The sequence below is a fragment of the Biomphalaria glabrata genome, chromosome 3, assembly GCF_947242115.1.
Source record: "Biomphalaria glabrata chromosome 3, xgBioGlab47.1, whole genome shotgun sequence".
Lineage (NCBI taxonomy): Eukaryota > Metazoa > Mollusca > Gastropoda > Planorbidae > Biomphalaria > Biomphalaria glabrata.
Window position 1 is genome coordinate 10,938,285 of NC_074713.1, and position 25,975 is coordinate 10,964,259.

Below are 25,975 nucleotides of genomic sequence, written 5' to 3' on the forward strand. Positions count from 1 at the left end.
ACAGAAGATTTCCAGGAGGCCCTGGAAAATCAGGAGACTTTAGAAACCCTTTTATTATATATAAATTATAATGTTTTAATAATAATAATTTACGTCTAAAATTACCGCGGGGCCTATGAAAGTGCGGGGCCAACTACGACAGCATAAATTGCAGTGGCCTAAGTCCGGCCCTGCAGCTTTCAATGTCAATATATTTTTAAATTTATTTTACGCACATTGTCAGGATGCAGATGAAACTTTTCGTTTGCACAAAAACAAAAAAAAAAAGCCTCGATGAGGTGCTTCGTTTCCAGAGACACATTTATCTGAATGACTTCCAAGATTTGTGATTTGTTCTTTCTGAAACAATCAACTTTGCTTCCTTTAAGTTCAGGGGACAAGAAAGACACAAAAAGATTGAAATAAAAAGGTGATTAGTATCAAATATTGTTTTTTCTTCCTAGAAATATTGTTTCGCCTTGTTGAAAAAAAAATCAGTTGCCAGATTTTTTATGCCATTATTGTCAAATAAACTGCTTGAGATTTACGTAGGCGCCGTCTTAATATTGAAATGAGCCCTACGTGATTTATGACGCTAGATCTGGGCATCTTGCTTGTTTTCAAATAATAAATAGGCGAATGTAATGTGCACACAAAATCCAGGGAGGCAGAAGTTGTCCTGTACAGAACTCCACAACGAAGAGTTCCAAATTTTATGACTTTTGTTTTATTTCATTCATTTGGTTTTGTTTTTTAAGCTAGCAGTGTTTAGTATCGGTATGTAAATTCAACTAGATAAGCGCTGCAAGGAAAGGGGAGGGGGGGCGATTAGTTGGGCTGTAAATTGGGCGTTGGGGGGGCGAAAGGGCGCTAAGAAGATTTACAACTAGTGTCACCTATATTTTATATCTGTTATATAGAGCTCCACCATTGCTCCCCCCTGCACACTCTATCCTTTCTCCGGTCCAAGACGGTTGCGAGGGAACTGAAAAAAAAGGGGGGGGGAGGCGGCTGGGGGGACCGTGGCCGAAGTCGCGATGTTGAAAAATTACGACAGTGTTCCTCGTTGTAGAATGTGTGTTTGCGTGTCTGCGGTGTGCAAACAAAACCTTTAGCGGATGCATCACGAGCAGGGGCCAGGACAGTCTCTCCTGGCCTACAATTTATAGTGTCCATGTTAAACAGCCATCAGAGGCTGTAAATACTGGGACCATAAATAGTCACATTGATTATAAAAATACTGACACACATACACACAAAAACGCATACACAGCGCCCCACTGCTTCACTATACCACCAATATCAATGTTGCCCCGCAGTTAATTGTACACAAAGATGTAGAATGTGTAGAGCCACAGCACGACGTTTCAGACGTCAAGTTGGAATTCTGAAAAACAAATATCCATGTTGAATTTAATGTCTTGACAGTATCCTGTCATTAACAATGTTTCATCTTTGCGGCATATGGATTTTAGAGTTATTGAAGCACTGACCTATACATAGCCAATGTGATGTTGTTGCTTAAGTTTATATATAGACGTGTACGAATTTTAACCTTGTCTTCGGATAACAATTTGTTAACATCTATTTGTCAACATCTATTTGTCAAGATCTATTTGTCAAGATCTATTTGTCAAGATCTATTTGTCAAGATCTATTTGTCAAGATCTATTTGTCAAGATCTATTTGTCAAGATCTATTTGTCAACATCTATTTGTCAAGATCTATTTGTCAAGATCTATTTGTCAACATCTATTTGTCAACATCTATCTATTTGTCAACATCTATTTGTCAACATCTATTTGTCAACATCTATTTGTCAACATCTATTTGTCAACATCTATTTGCCAACATCTATTTGTCAACATCTATTTGTCAACATCTATTTGTCAATATCTATTTGTCAAGATCTATTTGTCAACATCTATTTGTCAGCATCTATTTGTCAACATCTATCTATTTGTCAACATCTATTTGTCAGCATCTATTTGTCAACATCTATTTGTCAAGATCTATTTGTCAAGATCTATTTGTCAAGATCTATTTGTCAACATCTATTTGTCAGCATCTATTTGTAAACATCTATTTGTCAACATATATTTGTCAACATCTATTTGTCAACATCTATTTGTCAACATCTATTTGTCAACATCTATTTGTCAACATCTATTTGTCAACATCTATTTGTCAACATCTATTTGTCAACATCTATTTGTCAACATCTATTTTTCAAATATAACCCAAAAAAAAAAAAAACTTGTGATAGAATAAACTGAAAAGAAGAAATGTGGAAAAAATAAAACGAATACATTTTCAAAACAATGTTGATGCATACCCAGCGACGTAACTAGAGATTTAGGAGCTCGGGAGGCGTGACCTCTTTATGGACCCCTGCATTTTGACATTGGACATCATGACATGAGATAATTGACTTTATTAAGAAATAACTCTAATGTGTGGACTACATGCAACAGGGACACTAACCTATGTAACAACTTAAATAGCAAGATTACATGGCAGTGGCGTCATACTGAATATTTAATGTAAAAAAAAAATCGGACAATGATTTGGCGGGGGGGGGGGGGGGGGGGGGCTTCAAGTATGGGCCCATGGTGACTTTCGAAATAGGACCCTTCCCTTCCCTCCTCTAGCTACGCCACTGTGTTGACCTATTAAGTACAAAATGTTCTCCTACTCCCAATAATCAGATCAAGTTGAAACTATCCATTGATTATTCATTGTTCCTAAACAAAACACGAATTAGTAAACAAAATTAACGAATTAAATAATTAATTAATGAATTAGTGTGTGGGTGTGTGGGGGGTGTCTCAATTTAACGTTTGCGCCTCCACGCTTTTGATATTTGATTTATTTGCAGCACGGGGGGGGGGGGGTATTTTTTTTCTCTCCCCCCCCCCGCCCCCCCCCCTCCCCGCGAAAAAAAAATTATATGTATTTATGAGTGTGTGTGTACATAATCTTTATTACATTCTGACCCTTCATTCTTTGGAAGACGTTTATTGTTCCCTAGAATAGGTTCTTCCATGAGTAAGTGGAAAAATTGTAGATTGCCCGCCAATACCAGTAAAGGGGTCTGGGGGAGCGCTAGGAGCTTCCCCAGCGCGGGGCGAAGCCCCGCCGCCAAGCACTATTTCTGATATTGAAAACCAACAAAATGCATATTCTGAGGTATCCACAGTGCTTTTTCCTGCTATTAAAAAGTTCTATTTCAAAAACCTAATGTGCTATTCTTACTGACTTAGACTCTCCCTTGTCGTTCGGCGCATTTGCCATCAAGCTGTTTCCATAAAATTGTAGACTCCCCGCCATTACTAGCAAGGGGGTCTGGGGGAGCGCTAGGAGCTCCCCCAGCTCGGGGCGAAGCCCCGCCGCCAAGCACTATTTCTGGTATTGAAAGCCAACAAAATGCATATTCTGAGGTATCTACACTGCTATTAAAAAGTTTTATTTAAAAAACCTAATGTGCTATTCTTACTAACCTCTCTTGAATACTCTTTTAGAATTAAGTGACTGTAGTTTGCTTTAGATTTTATATCGAAAAGAGAAGTTTTATCGTCAAAATCTTCTGTTGGGGGTTTTCCACCTCAAAATGCTCTGTAGGGGGATCTTAAACTCAAAACCATCTGGAGGGGTTTTAAACTTTAAAAAAAAAGCCATCTGTAGAAGAAGGGTTTAAACTCAAAACCCCCGATTGGATTGGCTACGCTCAAATAATTTTAGTGTGTAATTTGCTTTTTTTTATATTGAAGAGGTATTTTTAGCACCAAACCCCTCTGAATGGAGGTTTAAACTCAAAACCCCTTTTGGCAATGCTCATAGCATTTTGAGTGCGTAATTTGCTTTTTTTCTTACACTGAAGATGTATGTTTTATCCTCAGATCCCCCTGGAGGGGAGTTTAAACTCAAAACCCCTTTAACTACGCTCATAGATTTTGGAGTGATTAATTTTCTTTTATTTATATTGAAGAGGTACTTTTTAGCTTCAAACTCTACTGGAGGGGAGTTTAAACTCAAAACCCCCTTGCTTTGTTTTTATTATTAAAGATGTATTTTTTACCTTCAAACCCCGCTGAAGTGGGGTTTAAACTCAAAACTTAGCTACGCTCATAACATTTTGAGTGCGCAATTAGCTTTTTTTTTATATTAAAGAGGGGGTTTATCGTAAATATTAGACGGGGTTTTAAAATCAAAATCTTCCTTAACTGTGCTCTTGGAATTAGGGGATTTTCGTTTGCATTTTTTTTGTTTTGTTTTATAGAAGAGGGGGAGTTAACTGCAAAAACCCCATGTAGGGGGTTTAAAACTCAAAACCCCTACTGGGGATTTTTAAACTCGAACCTCTCTGGTAGGGGTTTTAAACTCGAACCCCCCTGGTAGGGATTTTTAAACTCAAACTCCCCCGGTAGGGGGTTTTAAACTCAAAACCCCTTTGGTTGTGCTGGGGCAAGTGATGGTTTAGTATTAAAATCTCACCTAAAATAAACAAAATCAAAGCAAAAAATCAGTCACTAAATTCCGACCCCCCAGGGGGGGGATTTCATTTCGGGGGGGGGGGGGGGGGTTGAACCCCAACCCCCCCCCCCTGGCTACGCCCATGCCACACACACACATCAGGCACTCATCCATAGAGACATATGTCCCACATATACAAGATGGAGACACTGAACAAGAACACTATTTAAAATACTTTTGAAAAACAAAATATATTTGTACTACATACAACTTAGAGAGCGACTGTTGTTTTTTTTCTTAATAAATAATGAATATTAGATTTTAAAAAAAACCAGTGGAACATTTTTTTTTTACCCAGCCCCTTCCCACTGAGAAAGAATCCTGGTGAAGTAAATGTATAGATCTAGTACACTTTATAATATTCCAATGGTAAGCATTTAGATCTATACTTAGAAGACAATGCGCAAATTTTTCATAAACATTAATTTAATATCTTGAATTAATAATGTGTTTATCATAATAATAATATAATACTCTGTATTATCCGTGAGGTAATTTGTTTTACAAATGTGCATTAGAAAAAAAAAATAATCAGAGCACATCATTTGTACATTAGCACACAAGATTTTATGCGTTCATACGCCAGTTTCTCTTGAACGTTACATGCGACATTTACAACAGTAAGTTAGAGAATGTTCAACGATTTCATTGCCAGAGGAACAAAAGAGTTCTTGTGTCTATTTGTCTTTGTGATCGGTGTCTTAAATCTTCTTTGTGATGATAAAATGTTAAAATCATGAGAAAGAGGAGGATTTTTTTATGCTTAAAACCTTTATAAGCTTTCTTTGTAATGTTTTATCAGATGTCCAAGTGCGTGTTAGTTTGTTGCCTATGACCTCATTAGCAGTATTTACAATTTTATTTAATCTAAATTATTTAATTTTAATTTTTAAAAAATTATAACAGTCAAACTAGAGTTTTATCCGTGTGGCCAACGAGCTAGTAAATCTTTTCTCAGTGATATAGGCCTACATCAACTGGTAAATTTCTAGGATAATCGTTTTTGAGATCCTTGTCCAGGTTCCAGCCTCCACCATCCAGGTTCCATGAAGTTCTGACTTGAATAGAGGTATTGTAAAAATAGAATTTAAAAAAACAACAACTGATTTTAAATCATAAGATCTATTTGAAACAAAAATCCAATTTAAACAGTGTTATAAAGAGAGTTTGTGTTACCAAACGTCACAAACTCAGAGGACCCCACCAGATCCGCCCATGGATAAGGAATGTTCAAGCCATGGATTCGTTTTGATTGCCTAAGGTAACAACTATTAAAGGGAATCAATTGACGTTGTTTTTCACTATAAAAAATAAACAGAACAATTTATTATCACTAAATAGATTTCTAGCGATCTAAGCGGGGCGGACGGACGGACAGACAGAGCACATAAAACTAATATCGGCTTTTCCCCTTTGGGCGCCGCTTAAAAAGAAACTAAAAATAAATCGGCGACCAAATTAAATCGATTTAAAAATTCCTGAAATGGCATGTCACAGTCTCCTAAAACGATTATAGGCATCGAAACACAAAAACAAATCTTCAGATATGACTACACAAATAGTCACGTCGTCTGCCATCAGGTAACTCAGGTACCATGCTGTGTCAAGGTGTGATCACTGAGCCCTGAGCGGTAGGCTAAAAGACCAACGGCTTTTTCCTCAGCTGTTTGTTGGCTCGTTGTTCACCCTCCGATAAGGAGGCGATGAAAGAGGGAAGAAAGAGGATATAAGATCTCTACCAAAAAGGGCTATCTTGGAGCTGACAGATGCCCCGACGTGGCCCCGACACGTTTTTGGGCTCCGCCAAATCGGGCAAAACTTCCCCGAGTGAGCAAACATGAGCGCATCGCTTCTCTTCTCAATCTGAAATTCACGTTCCGCGCGTCGACCATCAAGCGATCAGGGACGCGTGCATCGCATGTGGATCCCAGGGACTCAAGCTTCTTGACCAGACACGCCCCTTGTCATCCAAACCCCAGGGAGTAAAAGATTAACCTAAAAAAAAAGGTACCACTAAACATTATCCGAATTATTTTTAGGCTTGCAAGTTTTCAACGTTTCAGCGGCGACCAAGATTGGAAAATTTAATATGAATTCTTTTTGGTTATATTGAGTGTGTGGCAGAGTGGCATGAACCGCTTGGATGCTTGACAAGGCAGCTCGAGTTCAAATCTCGAAGTAGACCAGGTCATTTTATGAGGTTTGACTTGTGAATTGCAAACCTCTCAGATACTCCCTCTTTAGATGTCTACAAAAGATTTTACATATGGTCACGTTTTAGAGAAAACCCACTATCAGATGGAAAGTAAAGTTTCCCTTTCAAACCTTGCGATCTGTAGTGCATATGATGTAAAGGTCATCTAATTCTTTGTCCAACGGTTAACGAACTGTCAAGTACCCATTAGAGCTGTGAAAACTACGAGGCGCCCAAAGCCCAAAATTCAAAATCCCAGTCTTCACCGACATTCGTACCCAGGACCGAAGGTTCGGAAGCCAAGCGCTTAACCATTCAGCCACCGCGCCCCGGTGACATTAGTTGGTGAAAGTAAAGGCGGTTGGTCGTTGTGCAAACCACATGACACCCTCGTTAACCTTGGGCCACAGAAACAGATGACCTTTACATCATCTGCCCTATAGATCACAAGGTCTGAAGGGCGAACTTGACTTACTATTGGCTTGCATTCTAGTCTAGTCATTGATTTGCATGTGGACGGGTCATTTCGAAAACGGATCAAATATTTTTTTTAGAAATTTGACCATTGGCCAGACAGTGAAAACTCTGGTTTCAACATTATAATTTTTCAAAATATAATTACAGGTGGTCCTCGACTTACGACGGTGTTCCGTTCCTACGTGGCGTCGTAAACCGAATTTCGACGTTAGTCGGATCATACATTCATACAGAGTACTGTAGCATAATAACAGTACTGAACTGTACTGCAAACACTTAGTTGTTATGACCTGCCTACTTCAGATCGCCTTATGATGTCCACTTTAAGGTCCATGGTGATGTCCTTCCTTCTCTTTGCTGCATCCTTTTCTTTAGGGTCAGATGAGTCTGGCTGACGTTTGGGAGCCCTAATGAAGGGTCCTATGGCATGCAGGAGACTAGTTGTCCTCCTGTAACGGTACAGTGTACAGTACTGGACTACACTACTGTATAAATGTATTCCTCCGCCACTGCACGTAACTCGACATACGTCGCAAAACCGCGTAAGTCGGACTGAGCCGTCGTAAACAGCGTCGTAACCATGAAACGACGTAAGTCGAGACCGTCGTAACCCGAGGACTACCTGTACCTGAAAATTAAATTTGGCTTACTTTTTATTTTCCCAGTAAAGAGTTGATTCAATAAATAGACAGACATGAACATGTTGTGCAGCATCTTATGTAGACACTAGCATGACATTACCCGCGCCTGCGGGTCTAAGTTTGTGTTTACTAATCTAGTGGATTGGATTTAGATGTATGATAAACTTAGCTAATGATCCTTTCAAGTTTTTTCTCTTTCGCTACGAAAATAAAATTAGGTTTGCCATTAGCTAATGATCATCTTCTTTTTTGAAGTAACGTCTGTATTATATAAGATAAGATAAGATCCTTTCAAGTTTTTTCTCTTTCGATACGAAAATAAAATTTGGTTTGCGAAAATGGGTTTACTCGAAGCCGATAAATTCATATCTATTAAAAACGAAAAGAACGATAGCTTTGTTAAATGAATGGGATTATAAAGGGAACAATTAAACGAAATAATTTTTAGTACACGATTCATGAATGAATATAGATCTAGGCCTATCTCAACTCGGCTTCGCAGCTTTCGTAAACGAATGTAGTCTCTTAAAAATGCTTTAGAAAACCAAATTTGAATGTTTATTTGATCAAAATATGAAATGAATGGACTATAATTAGTATGTTCATGTGTTAAAGTATAAAACTATCTGTGCGAAGATAAGTTGATCATCTTAGAGTTGAATTAGAGTTTTAGATCTAGGGATGGGATTATAAAGTAAACAATTAAACGAATTAATTTTTAGTAAGCGATTCATTACGGTATTGTCTAATGAAAGAATTTTGTCAGGAAATCTGCAGTCACAGATATAACGAACTAATTAATTCAAAAAATGCTTTTGAAACACAAAATTGAAGGTTTATTTTATAGTATAATAAAATCAATGGATCTTCTTTTGTATTTTCATGTGTCAAAGTAAAAAACTATCTGCGCAAAGTGTATTTCTAAAAATTAGATCTAGGTCTAAATCCTTTCGATCTTTTCTATGTCAACATTGTAGACATAGCCTAGATCCATAAAATACTATAGCTGTAATAGAGTCGGACAACTTTATTTTTTTTTAGGGTCTTAAGTTTGTTTAAGGGCTACAATACATAGGGCCTACACTAAGGTCTAAGTTGGTACCTAAGAAACATTCCTGCCAAGTTTTATCAAGATTGGTGGAGCGGTTTTGATGTCTATAAGTAACATACATACACCTCACATTCTACTTTATAGTATAGAAGAAGATGTGAGGACAAGGAAAAAAAACGTTTTAAATATTACAGTCATGCCGAGTCAGATTTGTCAAAGGGAATATCCTGAAAACTTCTTTTTAAAATATTTGAACGAAAAAGTCCTCATATTTTTTCATGGCTACCTAAACATTAAATTGGAGCTAATCCACAACAATTCCATGCGCACGCCCATGGATATCCATGGATTGGTCACAATATCCGGTTTCAATGAATTATAATTTGCACACGAAGCTCTTAAATGATGTTTTTTTTTTTGGCACTCCAAGGAGCTAATACGCAATAGAAACGTTATGATTTGAAAAGACTGTATTGATAGATAGACAGATAGATGGATGGATAGATAGATTTATATTGCTGCCAGCTTGAGCTGACAACACCATACTGATTAACCTTTGACTTTTGAAAGGGAATCAGACTTAGACATATCATTTTATCTATTCTATGCTTATCTTCGTGTTTCGTGTCATGTATAAGTGCATTTGTTTGTGTTAAAAATATATGGTTTAAAGAATATCAAAAGATTCGAACTGTATTGCTCCGAAACCTATTTTATGTTTTCGATTAAATTCTGTTGTACATATCGACTGAATAAACAACAACAACTGATTATTATGAACTCGGTATGCTGTCAGTGCCATGTTCTTCATTTGTCTAGGAACAATTTCACCACAGAAAATGAATGTAATAGCAGTAATAGACAGACACTATTGTTTTTTAATGAGTCTTTCTTCCCTGGGCAGTCGTTGGCGGCCAGATTAATAATGAACTACAAAATGGGAGATGCCAAAATCTTTTGTTGGCATGGGGGGGTGGGGAGCAGCTACCATATCAAAAGCCAATAGAAATGTTATTGAATGGGCCGTCGGCGTCTCCGCGTGAATCTTTCAGCTCTGAACCCCCATTTCTTTTTAATACGCTGAACGCCCCTGTGATAATACCCGTGTTTTCCTTTTGATGAAGTCTGCCTCTGATACAGACGTTACTGCATTAACAGCAACTGGCCGACTCAACAGAGGGATAGGAATTGTGTCCCTTTGACAACTGATTTGTCAATAGTACAAAACAAGGAGAGAAAAAAATGCGAGGGAAAGAAAGGAATAAAAAAGAAGGGGCGAGAGAGAGAGAGAAAGAGAGAGAGAGAGACAGAAAGAGGGAGGGAGAAAAGAGAATACAGATAACGCAAATGTTTGTTTGCTAAAGAAATCCATTAAAAGCCATCGCTTAGTGCCTCGGTTTGGCAACAATGTGCACGCGGCCACGTTGACGTCATATCGTCCGTAGACTAGGATTGCACGTGCAAGTATTATCTCCTCTTGTCTTGGGGTAATTTTCGTGTCTTTCCGTTCTCTCCGTCTCCCTGTCTCTCCCTCTCCCTGTATCCCCCTCTCCCTTGTCTCATACTCTCTGTCTCTTACTCTCTACACATCTCATATCTCGTCTCATTTTCTTTCACCTTAAAAAAAAACTATATCCAACCCTCCCCCCCCCTTTCCCCAACCTAAGTAGAAGACAGACGATCCGAATGGAAGACATTCTCAAGCGCTAATCCCATGACGAGGTAGTGCTGTAGTGCTGCTCTGCTACCTGTAAACGTACTGTCAAACTTAGTCAATATAAGAAGCCAAATATTTTTTTTTAAGTTTTAAAAGTTTATATAAGTTAAAGAACTGCACATTTACAGCCATATATATCTCAATGTTTTAACATTTATTTCCTTTTTATATATTAAACAAAATTAATTAATTACCGCTAATTAATTAATACATTTTTTTATTTTTCGATTAATTTATGTTTTGTTTGGGGACAATGAAAACTTTTGCAGTTTCAACTTGATCAGAGTACGGGAAGTGGGAGAAATAACAGGTACAACATTTGTACCACACAGACAAATAAATAAACGCGTTGAGTTGATACAAGTCTTGTAAGAATAAGTAAGACATAAATTTTATTTTCTTTTTCGTTCTTTTATTATGTGAACTACGGTTACTGGCGAAAGCACCGTAATGAAATAACAAGGGAGGTAATTTTTAATTGAGATTATCAAGGGTTATATTTACAAATTAACGAAGAAAAATCGGACAATGTTAGAGTTGATTTTTCTTTTAACAAGGCACTGACTCTCTCTCTTTTTTTTTTTTTTTTTTCTACACCTTGATTCTCCGATTTCTCATTCTCGGATAAAGTTGAAAATATGCACAATCATTCATCTTCGATGACAATACACGAATCAATAATAATTTAATAAATATATCTTAAATAAAAAATAATAATATGGAATGATCGCACATCAGAATTGTTAAACCTAAAACAAATGTACACTATGTTTCCGCTTCCACTAACATCTAGGTCACAGGTGGTCAAACATTTTGTATGGAGGGCCGTATTACTTTGTTTGTACTGATGACCACATATGTATAATTATAAAACTTATTACCTCTGTTAATATGGATGTCTGTAGTTATAGCCTATATAACGCCATTTTATATCACATTCATATAATATTATACATGTGGAGCCAACATTTTAATTTTTTTAAAATCTAATTTTAAATAGTACAATAAAAGTTTGCAATTGTTACAACTAATTTTTATTTTTCTATGCGTCTGCGGGCTGCATACAACTGCATCATAAACCAAAATGTAACACGCGGTCTGTGGTTTGCTCACCCTTGCTTTAGATTTATTTAGAAATAGTGCACTTTTATGTCCGTGTTTTTTACCCTGCACTGACCTGCATTGATGTACTGCTATCGAGAGAAGAACATGGTTTAGAAATGGGTCACAGCCACCATTTTGATATTTTATGTCATTTTTGCCATCCCTTTTTTGTTTTTCGGCCCCGGGGCCAATTAATGTTTTTGACATTTCACAACACAATAAAGAAATTGTTGGGGGCAACAGAACCGAAGCCTCTGAGGCTCCAATATACACAGTGGTGAGAAATTTCTAGGAGCTGTATAACACAGAGTCAGGGCCACTAGCGGATCCAGAACTTTGGAGTGGGGGGGGGGGGCGATTTTTTTCCGAACCCTAACCCTAACGCCCAGTAAACCCTAACCCTACGTATAAACATGCGTACAGCACACACACACACACACACACACACACACACACACACACACACACACACACATACATACATACATACATACATACATACATACATACATACATACATACATACATACATACATACATACATACATACATATATATATATATATATATATATATATATATATATATATATGAGAATAAAAAAAGCAGCATTTCTCAACCTTCGGCGAAAAACAAAACAACTGGGGCAGCGCTATAAGGTTCTCTGGTGAAGTTCGGGGCGAAGCGTTTTCTTGCTTTTTTCACTGCAGAAACGCATCCTCCTGACAAGTACAGATCATTATTCAGCAATGGAGTTCGGGGCGAAGCCCCGACGCCAAAAGCGTTTTCTTGCATCTTCATTGTAGAAACGCATTCTCCTGACATCTACAACTCATTACTCATAAATATAGTTCGGGGCGAAGCCCCGACGCCAAAAGCGTTTTCTTGCATTCTTCTCTGCAGAAACGCATTCTCCTGACATCTACGACTCATTAGGCCTACTCATAAATGTAGTTCGGGCGAAGCCCCGACGCCAAAAGCGTTTTCTTGCATCTTCATTGTAGAAACGCATTCTCCTGACATCTACAACTCATTACTCATAAATATAGTTCGGGGCGAAGCCCCGACGCCAAAAGCGTTTTCTTGCTTTTTTCACTGCAGAAACGCATTCTCCTGACATCTACGACTCATTAGGCCTACTCATAAATGAAGTTCGGGGCGAAACCCCGACGCCAAAAGCGTTTTCTTGCATTCTTCTCTGCAGAAACGCATTCTCCTGACATCTACGACTCATTAGGCCTACTCATAAATGAAGTTCGGGGCGAAGCCAAAAGCGTTTTCTTGCATTCTTCACTGCAGAAACGCATTCTCCTGACCTGAAGCTCATTATTCATACTATTAAAAAACGACCTTTCGAATAATGTTGTACTTGAAAAATATTCTAATTTGAATTTATAGGCCCATAATACATTGCAAATAAAACCGATTTGTTCCTTGAAAAGATAGGACACTCCACGTATTTAGATTTTTGCTTTGAGGATCGCCGCCGAAAAAAAACTTATTCGATAAATAGTATTCAAGGTTGGGAAAAGGCGACTATGAAAACGTTATTTGAGTTAAGAACTCAACTCAATCATGACTCTTATACTGAAAAATTTAGATTGAATTCTAACTTTTCCAATGCAAAGTCTTTCTTAAAATACTTATGATAACTTCATGTGAAATTACTAAAACTCTGTCTGGAAATGGGAATGGCGGTAGAGTGAAAACGATTAATCCTCGCTTCTTTAATAATTTCTGCTAAAGATTGCATTTGGCATTAAAGAATAGGGGCGGGGCGACTCGATATAAGAATTTAATTTATAGTATATATAAAATTATATTAGTGACAGATTTTTTTAATTTTGTAATTTCTTAACTATAATACAAAAAGAAAAAGTATTGATTTGTCCGATGGGGGAAATGCGATTGCATGTATCGCCCCTCCCACCTGGTACAACCCTTTTTCATTTTAATTTACTAATGATACAATTTGAGATTAGAGTGTGGTACGTCATATTTACAATGGGTCACATATCAATACGTAGTTTATATTATATAGATATTCAACTAATTTTATTCACAAACTATGATTCTCCACAAAAATAGGTTCGCCCCCCCCCAGCACTCAGAGGGCTAGAGTGGGGAGGGCAGTACATGCAATCGCCCCCCTCCCTCACCCCACCGAATCGGCCAAAATACCAGAAAGTGAGCGACATAATATAAAATTTATTTATTAACTCAACTAATTTTGTTCACAAACTATGATTTCTCCATAAAAACGGACCGCCCTCCCCCCACTCAAAGGGTTTAGGTGGGAAGGGCAGAAGAGGTATTCGCCCCCCCCCCCCACCAATCGGCAAACAGGGAACGACATAATATAAAGATCGGTTAAAATATCAATAACAAGTTACAAGGATATAGATATTTAATTAATTTTGTTAGCAAGCTGTGATTTCTACAAATAAATTGGACCGCCCCCCCCCCTCACTCGAAAGTGTAAAGGGGGGGGGGCGGGATTGATACCATCGCCCCCTCCCGACCCCACCAAATCGGCCAACGTACTAGAGGGGGGGGGCGAAATAATCTAAAAAAGGTTGAAATATAAATAATTAGTATATATTTTTAACATAAGTAATAAATTCGTATACAAATTGTGTGAATCCTATACCAAAGTTCGTCCGCCCCCCCCCTCTGGGGAGGGGGGGTCGCCCGAGTGTGTGTGGGGGGGGGGGGTGCGATCGCCAGTGGTCAGGGCTCGGATACGGCCTACATTTCATTTTTGTAATTCTATGTTTGCGTAGGCTTAAGTAAAACTTTATTACAAAGTTTATATCAACTAACTGTCTGTTTTAAACACGTCATTGCTTCCACACCCATTGGTGGATTCTGCTGAAAATTTACACAATTATTATTGTACCTGACAAAGCATGAATAAAAAAAAAGTTGACCAGTTAGTCAATTAATCATTGGTAATTTATTAGTTTGTTTGATATCGAAAAATGGAAAGAAATTATACATTATTGAGAGATACAGACAAAGTTGGAGTTATCTACTTATAATCGCTTTGGTGTTGTTTTTTCTAAATACTGTAATATTTTACTTGTTATGAGTCTCGCGAACATGGTTCTTTTAACTCTGTTACAAAATGACCTTTTTTTTTAGCCCACTGGCTTCGCTTTAAAACTGAGGCATGGGTAAGTCTAATAGCGTCGATGAAAAGAATTGTAGATAATAATAATTTGCAATTATGTAGGTAGACCAGTAATCTATACTCTACTCTAATGAATATTCCGATTTACCATAATTTATCGGCTTTGAAAAAGTTTTGGTAACAGTTTTAGGTCATTGGTGAGCAAATATTTCAGGGGAGGGCCAAATACCAAAAGCAAAAATGTGTCGAACCATAATATTTTGTTATTAAATATACTGTAGTACGAGAAGGACTTTAATGAAATAATAATATGAAAATGTAAGTTATGTAATTAGATTGAGTGTTTTGAAAATAGTCCCTCTTGATTTGGTTCAAGATTGGGACAGAGTTATTCTTAAGAGTGTATGTAATTGTCATTCTGAATGATTATAAAATACTTTACGAGCCGAACGATATCTATACATGGACCAGAGTTTGCCCACGAGTCGTAGTTCGCCGATCACTGGGTTAGGGTCTCGCAACAAGCCTTTTATTTCAAATGTCAAATTTACTCCGCCAGACCAAGATATCGTGTACTTGCTGTAATCCAGGATCGTTGGTGCAGCGAACTCTTCAACATTACTGGATTGTACAACAAGAGATAATCGAAACATCAATTGGCACTACGGGGGCATGCGAGGTCACTAGAGCTTAGGCCACTAACAAACTGACCATTGATGTCATCTGGACAGACGATTTCAAACACAAATTCTCTCGTCAGACGTGAATAAAAAAAAATGTCTGCCGGGATGGACGTTATCTATATAACAAAAAAAAAATGGCTTGGGATGTTGCTAGGAAGAAAGGGGTAGCACATTACATGCATTTTTATCCTGAACTCAATCACTACCGGAAGCGATAGCGTGATAAAATGTTGACACTAGCAGATCGCCGTAGGAAACCGGAGATTACCGACGTTTCCCGAAACACTCGTGTCCCCCTCTTCAAAGGCGATATTAGCTGGGAAATTTTTACAGCCGGGGCCATTAGATCTTTGTCGTCTCTTGTCGTTCCTACATCCTTACCTTATAAACAGATGTAATGGAACAGCATCTAGAGAACTAGGCCACATAGCAAATTGTGCAGTATAAACAGATGTAATGAAACAGCTTCTAGAGAACTAGGCCACATAGCTAATTGTGCAGTATAAACAGATGTAATGGAACAGCATCTAGAGAACTAGGCCACATAGCAAATTGTGCAGTATAAACAGATGTAATGGAACAGCATCTAGAGAACTAGGCCACATAGCTAATTGTGCAGTATAAACAGATGTAATGGAACAGCATCTAGAGAACTAGGCCACATAGCAAATTGTGCAGTATAAACAGATGTAATGGAACAGCATCTAGAGAACTAGGCCACATAGCTAATTGTGCAGTATAAACAGATGTAATGGAACAGCATCTAGAGAACTAGGCCACATAGCAAATTGTGCAGTATAAACAGATATAATGGAACAGCATCTAGAGAACTAGGCCACATAGCTAATTGTGCAGTATAAACAGATGTAATGGAACAGCATCTAGAGAACTAGGCCACATAGCTAATTGTGCAGTATAAACAGATGTAATGGAACAGCTTCTAGAGAACTAGGCCACATAGCAAATTGTGCAGTATAAACAGATGTAATGGAACAGCTTCTAGAGAACTAGGCCACATAGCAAATTGTGCAGTATAAACAGATGTAATGAAACAGCTTCTAGAGAACTAGGCCACATAGCAAATTGTGCAGTATAAACAAATGTCATGGAACAGCATCTAGAGAACTAGGCCACATAGCAAATTGTGCAGTATAAACAGATGTAATAGAACCGCATTTAGAGAACTAGGCGATATAGCAAATTGTGCAGTACGAATTCAGCTGTAGTCACGGCTGCTCGGTAAAATTGATGCCATTGTTGCTATGAGTCAAATAAAAAAAAACACTCGGATCTAAAAACTGCGCAAGAACAGGTGGTCTATGTGTAACTCACTTGGCCCAGAATGTCATTCACAATAATAGATAGCCTGGAGGATTTCCCAGTGAGTTTAAACTCCTTCCAATGAGCTCCTAAAGTGAGATAGATCCCGGTTTACCATCATCCTTTTTGTTTCGCTGTTGTCCGTGGGTTTGTGTCACGTCGTGCACAGGTCACTGTCCCAAGAGAAGTGTAAACACTAGTAAAAGGGAAGTTTATTTATACATTGGATTCTAGTAGCGTCTAATTTCTACATAGAAGACTAAATATGTAGTGAAGTTTATTATTAGCAATGAAATAAGCGTGTATTTTGTTTCTGATACGAGAACGTTCAATATATATATATAATTATATTTATTTCTAAACTTTGAAAACAAAAGATCATTTCTTTTCTAAAACAGAAAAGAGCGATTTTGCAAGGTTCAGAGCGTATTCCCTTACAGCTTGAAAAAGTTACATACATAACGATCGGATACTTATTTGCCTTTGTTTTCCAATCTAGGTATATGATATATAGGTCTGTGGTTAGAAGCTTAGAATTTGGTCCTAAAAGTGCGCACAAATTATTATATTTAAAACAAATATCAATACTTCTGTACTCTGTATGAAAATATGAATAACTAGTTCTAAATACAGCTAGTCAGACTAATTAAAAGACTTAACTTAAAAGGGGACTGTAGAGCATCGGCGGTGAACATAAGGTCATTCAGTGAAGGGCACTCGTCAGGGGCGGCTCTGTGGGTCAAGAAGCTACCAATTTCATCATCTTTGTATCAAGCTGAATAATAATAAAAAAAAAGATACGGTACATGGGCGGACACTGGTGAGGGTTTATTTAAATGCAATGTGTACGCGAACATATGGGGGAGATGGGGTATGGCCAATGAGATGTCGGGTCGAAATTGGGGGGACAGATGTACACGACAGAAGTTGCTTGTGTTGAGCCTGATTGTAGGCAATGTTTGTGGGGGCGGGTGTGGGGCGGAAGTTAGGGCGGGACGAAGGGTACACCCCCCTCTAGCTTCTCTTTACTGGTGAAAGGGGAGAAACAGAGGCGTCGGTGGACTGAGGACTTCTTGACCGATTGTCTACTTATGCGCTCACCCGTGGGTATGTCCGCTACCCCCGCGGTCACGCCTCTCTCTTTCTCGCGAGTGTGTGTGTGTGTGTATGCGGAATGACTTCCCTGGTGCGGTTATGATAATCTTTCAATTCTGATTTCAATACGCAATCACTGACAGGCCTGACATCGAGGGCGCGAATGACAGGGTAAGTTCAGCGGGGAGGGGGGGGAGAAGAAAAGACGTTGTTATGTGGCAAGGGAGAGATGGAAGAATGATGAGAAAGAAGAAGACAGAGATAGAGAGAACGATGACACAGAGGAGTACAATAGGAGAGAAAAAACGGATGAAGGGGGGACAGTCCGTGAATGGATGATGTGAACTACCCCCCAGGGGGAGCAGGGCCCTCCAAAACCCCACCGTGGCGCTGGAGGGATAGAGAAGAAACTGAAGACATTCCCAACAATGGCTACAACTGGTCGCAATCGGCCCTCGATACGGATAGCCTCATTATGGAAGACAGTCGAGGGCCCTCGTGTGTCTCCTTTCATTTACATTCTTTTCCGAGCCGAAGGACGAGAGAGAGAGAGAGGGGGTGGGGTGAGGGCGCATAGAGTTAGTTCTATCTGCTCAGGCTACCTCCAAATTAAAAGAAAGGAGGGCGCTGGTTGTCTGTTCGCACACCCACGGGTTCTTCATCATTTTGCAGGTGGCCCCCCTCACTAAATCAAAAGGACGGTGCTGGATATATTGTGTGTGCGGGTGTAGAATGGCGTGGTGCAAGTTTGAAAGTGTTGGCGTGAAGCAAATGTTGCGCTATTGTTTTAGTTCCATCGGGGCGCAACTCCTTGAGTTTTAAGGGAGGTTTGTCAAGTCTCGTCACCCGCCAACTTTGGTTTTTGTTTCTTAATTCTTCCACTTCTTTTCTTTTTTCTTCAATATTTAAAAAAAATATTCTTCATTCTATTTTTCCTTTCTCTAAAGATTTTTTCTTTCTATTTTAGTCTTATAATGAAAACATATTATCGTGTGAAGTGACATATATTTTCCATGTATGGTAGGTAAGATATGTCAAAGAACCTAATAAAATTCGGAGTTTGTTATTAACTCAACCAGATGGGATAAATAATGTTTTTGTAAAGATGACCGACTGGTTAGGGTTCTTCCTTAAACTCTACGTCCTGACATTCTGTTATTAGTATCATAGGGATCTAATCAATAGATAAATATATACATATACAGGGCATCTGTTTTTTTAATACTTTTCTTGTATTTTAATGTTTAGTATTAATTTATTAGTAGCCACAATGCTGAGCAATGCATCACTGAGTACCGGCATCTATTTACCTATTTGTTTACAAGAAGTACTATATATATATAGAGAGATAGATAGATAGATAGATAGATAGATAGATTGGACACAAAATGAATCTGCCACAGCATTTTCTGTTTCTAGTTTAAAGTGAAAATTATTTGGGCATTAGACAAATGTTCAGATTGTATTGCATTTATAAATTGAGATTTCTTGACCTATTTGGGAAAGCCACACTAGAAATCACGTGACTTGCTGTAAATAGACTCCACTTCCGGACACATTCAATTCCAGTATTGTACAACTTGCGTGAAATGTTCGCCAGTTACGATTGCGCCTTTGAACTGTAAACTTTGACCTCATTAGGGTTTTCGCTGGTTTGAAATTCTCAAGCCGGAAGTGCGGTTTGATTGCAGTAATAGAAGACTCTAGGAAATATCCGTGTAAAGAGTCTGCTGACTCGAAGTCCGAAACACGAGAAGGTATTATGGACTTTTGGTGTCGTCAGAGGCTACTGGTACACAGTTTAGTGATTGGTTGGCTACTGACCGACACTTTGTGTTTCCTTTAATTATTTCACAGAAACATTGGCCACATGAAGCATCATTGTAGAATATCCTAAGACATCTCAGATAGGCCTAATCCTAACCATAACACAATAATATTGTTGTTTTGAGAGACTTCTCCTTCGAGATTAATCTCATTAATTATTACTATGAACGCAATCTGGATTTCTATGTATTCGAAGGCTAATTCTTCTAAGAATTTTAAGGTTCATTTTCTATATATTCGAATACTCATTTACCATATACATAGAATATTACATTTATATGAATTTCTTATTGCTTCGATATCAGTAATTCTCTTTACTTCACAGAATCCATGAATCTCATTCGCTACTCCAAGGAGATTCGGGATTTTAGATAATGTAGAACCAATTTCTTATTAATTTATGTAATCAACTGTTAGCTAGTTCTATTTTAAGATGGATTACTGTATGCAAACAATTGTTTTCCCAAAATTGTTGCTATTTTTCTTCTTCACTTTGTGAATAATAATAATAATAAAAAGACAAATAGGAAACAACCCTATCCTCAATGATATTTATTTGAAGTAATTATAAAAAAAAATATTTAAAAAATCGGAAGAAATTTTGAAATAAACTGTCCTAAAATGTATGTAGAAATTCAAAACCTTTCCATACAATTAGCCCATCAACCGAACAAAGTGTATTCTCTTTCAATTTAAGCTTAAATTAATCGTTTTTGTACTAGACTGTTACAAATATGTTTATTACTGTGATACACATTAGTGCTTACCTCCACTTATATCTCACCCCACCCCCATTTCCTTATTCAATAACCTACTTGTACTTTTTTTTATATAGTATTACAATTACAATTTACTATTCTGTGTATATAAAAATTTGTAAATTTGTAAAGTGAATAAAAAAAAAGCCAAGAAAAAATAGAAATTTAAAATTAAAAAAAAAAAAGAAGAGGTCCCACCGAGATTTGAACTCGGATCGCTGGATTCAAAGTCCAGAGTGCTAACCATTACACCATGGGACCGGTTATTCCACGAGTGATAAAAATGCTATTCATACGTAAACCGTTTCAATCACACGCTTTACTCCGCGCGCGCTGAGCCTGCAGAGGGGGGCACTGGAATTTCGGCAGCGAGGCTATGATTACATTTCTTAATCTCTTAAATACTGTTGACACACTCCATGACACAACCAACAAATTTGTCGTTCGAAAAAAAAAGTCATAAAACGAATGGAGCGATATTTGATGATTGTAAATACATCTAGAAATCTAGGTCCTAGGTAGCTACATTAAAATGAAATAAATATAAGCAAGATAGAAAATTTATAAGATTTACTTGTTATCTCTAGTTTATTATGGCCCTCATCCTATACTAAGGCTAAGGCTCTACCCTCATAAAAAAATACAGAACTCAACTCATACAGTTATAGATTTAGAATTTAGATCGGATCTAGGTGTAAAATGAAATTACAGATGTACCTTTAGTAAAGAAGAAAATTAATTCCTATGTGTATCCATGTATCAGTCTAGTTATAGTCATTAAAGACCAACTCCACTTAACCATTGGCTTTCTAGGGTTCCTCGGAACACAGTTTGGGAGACACTGGTTTAGATGTTCATTATTATACAGAGAAAACTGACCAAATGCTTCAAACAATACACCTGGTGACAACACTCGATATAAAAAAAAAAAGTAGCCTATAACTGTGTGCTTATTAGAATGTAGGTCTAGATAACTAGATCTAGTTCTAGTTTAAATTTAGTATTTAATACAAAAGTTATCAATTTCTCCCTCCCCTCTCCACGTTTGCTTTATGTTTATGTTTTGCTGTCTTTCTCTTGTATTTCTTCTAGCGCATCTCTTGTAGACCTAAACTGAGTAGTTTTTAACGAAATCAATGCTGGGTTGAATTAAAACAACAACATGCTAGGTGAAGCTAAAAAACAACAACTTACTCTAGCAACTACGATTATTGCATATTATCCCAAACAATCTTATGAATGGGGAGGGGTGGTGGTTGTTTTAAACTACACGGCCAAGTAGGGCCTAAGAAGGGCCTAAGTAGGGCCTACATCCATATTCATTTTGGAAATATTGATCAATGTAGGCTATTATTTTTTTTACCCCATTTTTTTTTTCAGTTCTGACTCTGTAGATGCTAAATAGTAATACAAATAAGTAAGCTAAATATAAACAACAACAACAACAACATAAAAACAAGTCTTTTTGTCCAACACTCTTATTAGCTTGTGTTTTTGTATCTGTAAAGGTGTTGTTGTTTTTTAAAAAGGTATTATTTCTTTTCTACAATTTAGTTCATGCGATGTCTAAGCAAAAGTGACATTTACTCGAATTTTACTGATAAGAGAAAAGAACTCTTATTTACTTAGAAATATCTTTATGAATAAAAATAATAAAAAAATAAGTAACGCAACTAAAAATAATAATAAAACAAACAAAAAGAATAAAATAAACAAATATTAGTATAAAAATATATGAACTGAGGTATTGAAAAATATATCAATTGAATCTTGTATAACCTGGCGCTGCGATATGTGCTGAATTTCTTAGTAAATTAATACACCTGATATCTGCAGCCGACTGAGCTCCTGAGACTGAGACACGAACTTCTGAGACTGAGACACGAGACAGAAAGCGCTCAACTTCAACAGGACATTTTCTGAGGCTGGAATTCAGCACAATAGCATGGACGGAATGGAGGTGGAAGGTCATTTCAATGTCAAGATCACTGGTATGTCCACCCAATCAGGATGGATACTCTTTAAACCACTCACCCCAAAGACTTTACTTTTTAACTGTCGCGAAGAATATAAAAAAGCGCGTTAATTTTCCGGAGTGGACAATGGTCACTTTGTCTGAACGCGCGTGTGTCAATGCCTGTTCTCATCACATCGGCGTCTTTGAAATGAAGAAGGGTCACTGTGATAGAGTCAATGATTTTTGAATGTCTGACCGCTGAGGGGACACTGTAGTGGGCAGCGTGGAGGGCTTTGAGCTGTCATGTTGTATTCTCTATTATAATCATTGTTTGCTTTGTAGAGGATCTTTATCACGCACTTAAAAAAAAAATCTCCATTTGCCAGAGTATGCTGTGATTAGTACAACGAGTAGCTACTTTAATTTTGGCGGGAAAATGATTTCGTTTTTACCGATAGCTATCAGAAGCTTTGGATTCCAAAGTATTTGAATACGTACAATGCTAAGGCTCTTGAATGCTTCGAGCTTAAACAAGTTTAGGAGATGCCACAAATATTCTTATTCTCTTTTCAGGGACAAGTACATACAAGTAACTTTTAACCGGAATATGTATCACTATGAATATTGCGCCGTGGACTTTATAGAGAATAAAACTTACATATCTTGAGCTTACTTGTTTTTTTTTTTGGTCAACGTGTATGTTTAATTTGCGGAGTCAAATATGAAAACATCAACTTAGAGAGCGTTAATATAAAGAAATATATTTAAGAACTCTTACCAGAAAATCATTTCAGTGTCGGTCCAGTAATGGGTTCAACGTACTTAAAAGTTTACTTATTGTCATAGCAAAGACTTTGTATGTTTAGTAAGTGCTCTTACCTAACTTTGGAGTAATTGTGTCAAAACACTTTTTCCAACTTAAATGGAAGCCACGTGAGGCGTTTCTATGTCTCTGTTTCTCCTGGGCTCCATTGAAGCAGTAAGCATTGAACGATGTCGTCACACTAAGGTCAACTCAAAACAGTCTCAGCAAGGACACGTGTGCGGGATTTCGTTCGCGGAGACCATTCACCAGTTTTGTATCCCGAAATTGTGATTGCCAAGGGAGATAATTATCAACAACAACATTGGATCGGTTATTGTTCCTTGATTAACAAAAATAAGTGTAGTGGTCTCTTGGAGAGGTGAGAAATGTTTCGGGATTTATTAGCTCCCTTGGCCGAATAGTCTATTATCTCCCCATTGGCTAAAGACATTCATGTATTATTGAGCGTCAACATTGACAAATACATGAAGGATCAATTATGATGGTCTGTGTGTGTGTATGTGTGTGTGTGACTGTGTGCGCGTGTTTTTGGTGGGGGGTCGGAGGTCATGTTGAGTATAAGACCAGAACAATGACTGACTTTGAACCCTCCAGGCCGACTGAGATCGCTGTAATCCCCCCTCCTCGCGCTACAATTAGCACTCACCATGGCCACTAATGTGTGAAGTAGGGGAACAGAGTAAATATCACAGACACTCAGATAACGGAGTGATTTATCTAGTGGAGTGATTTATCTAGTGATGTATCTAGTGGAGTGATTTATCTAGTGATGTATCTAGTGGAGTGATTTATCTAGTGATGTATCTAGTGGAGGGATTAATCTAGTGATGTATCTAGTGGAGTGATTTATCTAGTGATGTATCTAGTGGAGGGATTTATCTAGTGATGTATCTAGCGGAGTGATTTATCTAGTGATGTATCTAGTGAAGTGATTTATCTAGTGATGTATCTAGCGGAGTGATTTATCTAGTGATATATCTAGTGGAGTTATTTATCTAGTGATGTATCTAGTGGAGTGATTTATCTTGTGGAGTGATTTATCTAGCGGAGTGACTTATCTAGTGATGTATCTAGTGGAGTAATTTATGTAGTGATGTATCTAGTGGAGTGATTTATCTAGTGGAGTGATTTGTCTAGTAGAGTGATTTATCTAGTGGAGTGATTGTCTAGTGATGTATCTAGTGGAGTGATTTATCTAGTGGAGTGATTTGTCTAGTGAAGTGATTTATCTAGTAAAGTGATTTATCTAGTAGAGTGATTTATCTAGTGGAGTGATTTGTCTAGTGATGTATCTAGTGGAGTGATGTATCTAGTGGGGTGATTTATCTAGTGGAGTGATTTATCTAGTGGAGTGATTTATCTAGTGGAGTGATTTATCTAGTGGAGTGATGTATCTAGTGGAGTGATTTATCTAGTAGAGTGATGTATCTAGTGGAGTGATTTATCTAGTGGAGTGATGTATCTAGTTGAGTGATTTATCTAGTGGGGTGATTTATCTAGTGGAGTGATGTATCTAGTTGAGTGATTTATCTAGTGGAGTGATTTATCTAGTGGGGTGATTTATCTAGTGGAGTGATTTATCTAGTGGAGTGATTTATCTAGTGGGGTGATTTATCTAGTGGAGTGATTTATCTAGTGGAGTGATTTATCTAGTGGAGTGATTTATCTAGTGGAGTGATGTATCTAGTGGAGTGATGTATCTAGTGGAGTGATTTATCTAGTGGAGTGATGTATCTAGTGGAGTGATGTATGTAGAGCAATGATGTTTTTGCTAGAGTTACGTATTTGGTGAAGTGATGTATCTAGCCGAGAGATGTATCTGGTGGAGTGATGCATTTGGAGGATTAATATAAGGTTGTAGTGACGTGTCGGAAGGAGGAATGTTTCTGGTGGAGCGATGTTTCTCGTGGAGCAATGTTGTATCTGGTGGAGCGATATATATGGTGGAACAGTAGTGTATCTGGTGGAGTGATGTATGTTGTTGAGCGAGGTTTATATTGTAATGATATATCTAGTGAAATGATGTTTCTGGTGGCGTGAAGCATCGATCAAACACAAACACAAACACAAACATTCGTTTCCTTTTCATAGTAGAAGATAATGGAAGGGTGGCCGAGAGATTTATGGCGGTTTTTGTACGCAGCAGTCATGGGGCCTGTTCCAATCCTGCTGCTGTCTTAAAAATTTCACTTTCAGATAATCTACCACCTAGTCCAAACCTCCCGCAGGACGACGGGAATGACCGTCTACAACACTCTGGGCCTTCGAAAGAAAAAAACGGTCCAACGCGCATACCGCACGACCAGGCGGGCCATTCAGTGAACTGATAAAATCAATGCCAAATTTCCAAACAAGAACTATTCCTGAAATAAACAGAAAAAGTTTAGTGGTCGTGATAACACCTGACCTTTGACCCCACCCTACTTCATACCTTGAGTAAGTCATTGAAGAATGAACAGTAACGCACAGAAGCGAATTTATAATAATTAGTAAATCCATTCCTACTTTATGCTCAAATAATAGAGTAAACTAAACATTGATACATAAATTTGTAACAGTTTTGATCTAGTTTATTGAAAGACTGTGTCTTACTTTGTATGGGGGTGGCCATATGCAAAAAATATTTTAATTATACTCAGTACTAAGAAAAATTCAATAGCCTATAGTTTTTAGTTCCCCC

General features: G+C 37.7%; 1 non-coding gene across 1 annotated transcript; it reads right to left on the reverse strand.

The window, feature by feature from the left end:
• Positions 1–20,701: 20,701 nt before the first annotated feature.
• Trnaq-uug (transfer RNA glutamine (anticodon UUG)) lies at positions 20,702–20,773 on the reverse strand. The gene has a single exon. It is a non-coding gene; the product is annotated as a tRNA-Gln (tRNA).
• Between the last annotated feature and the right edge of the window lie 5,202 nt (positions 20,774–25,975).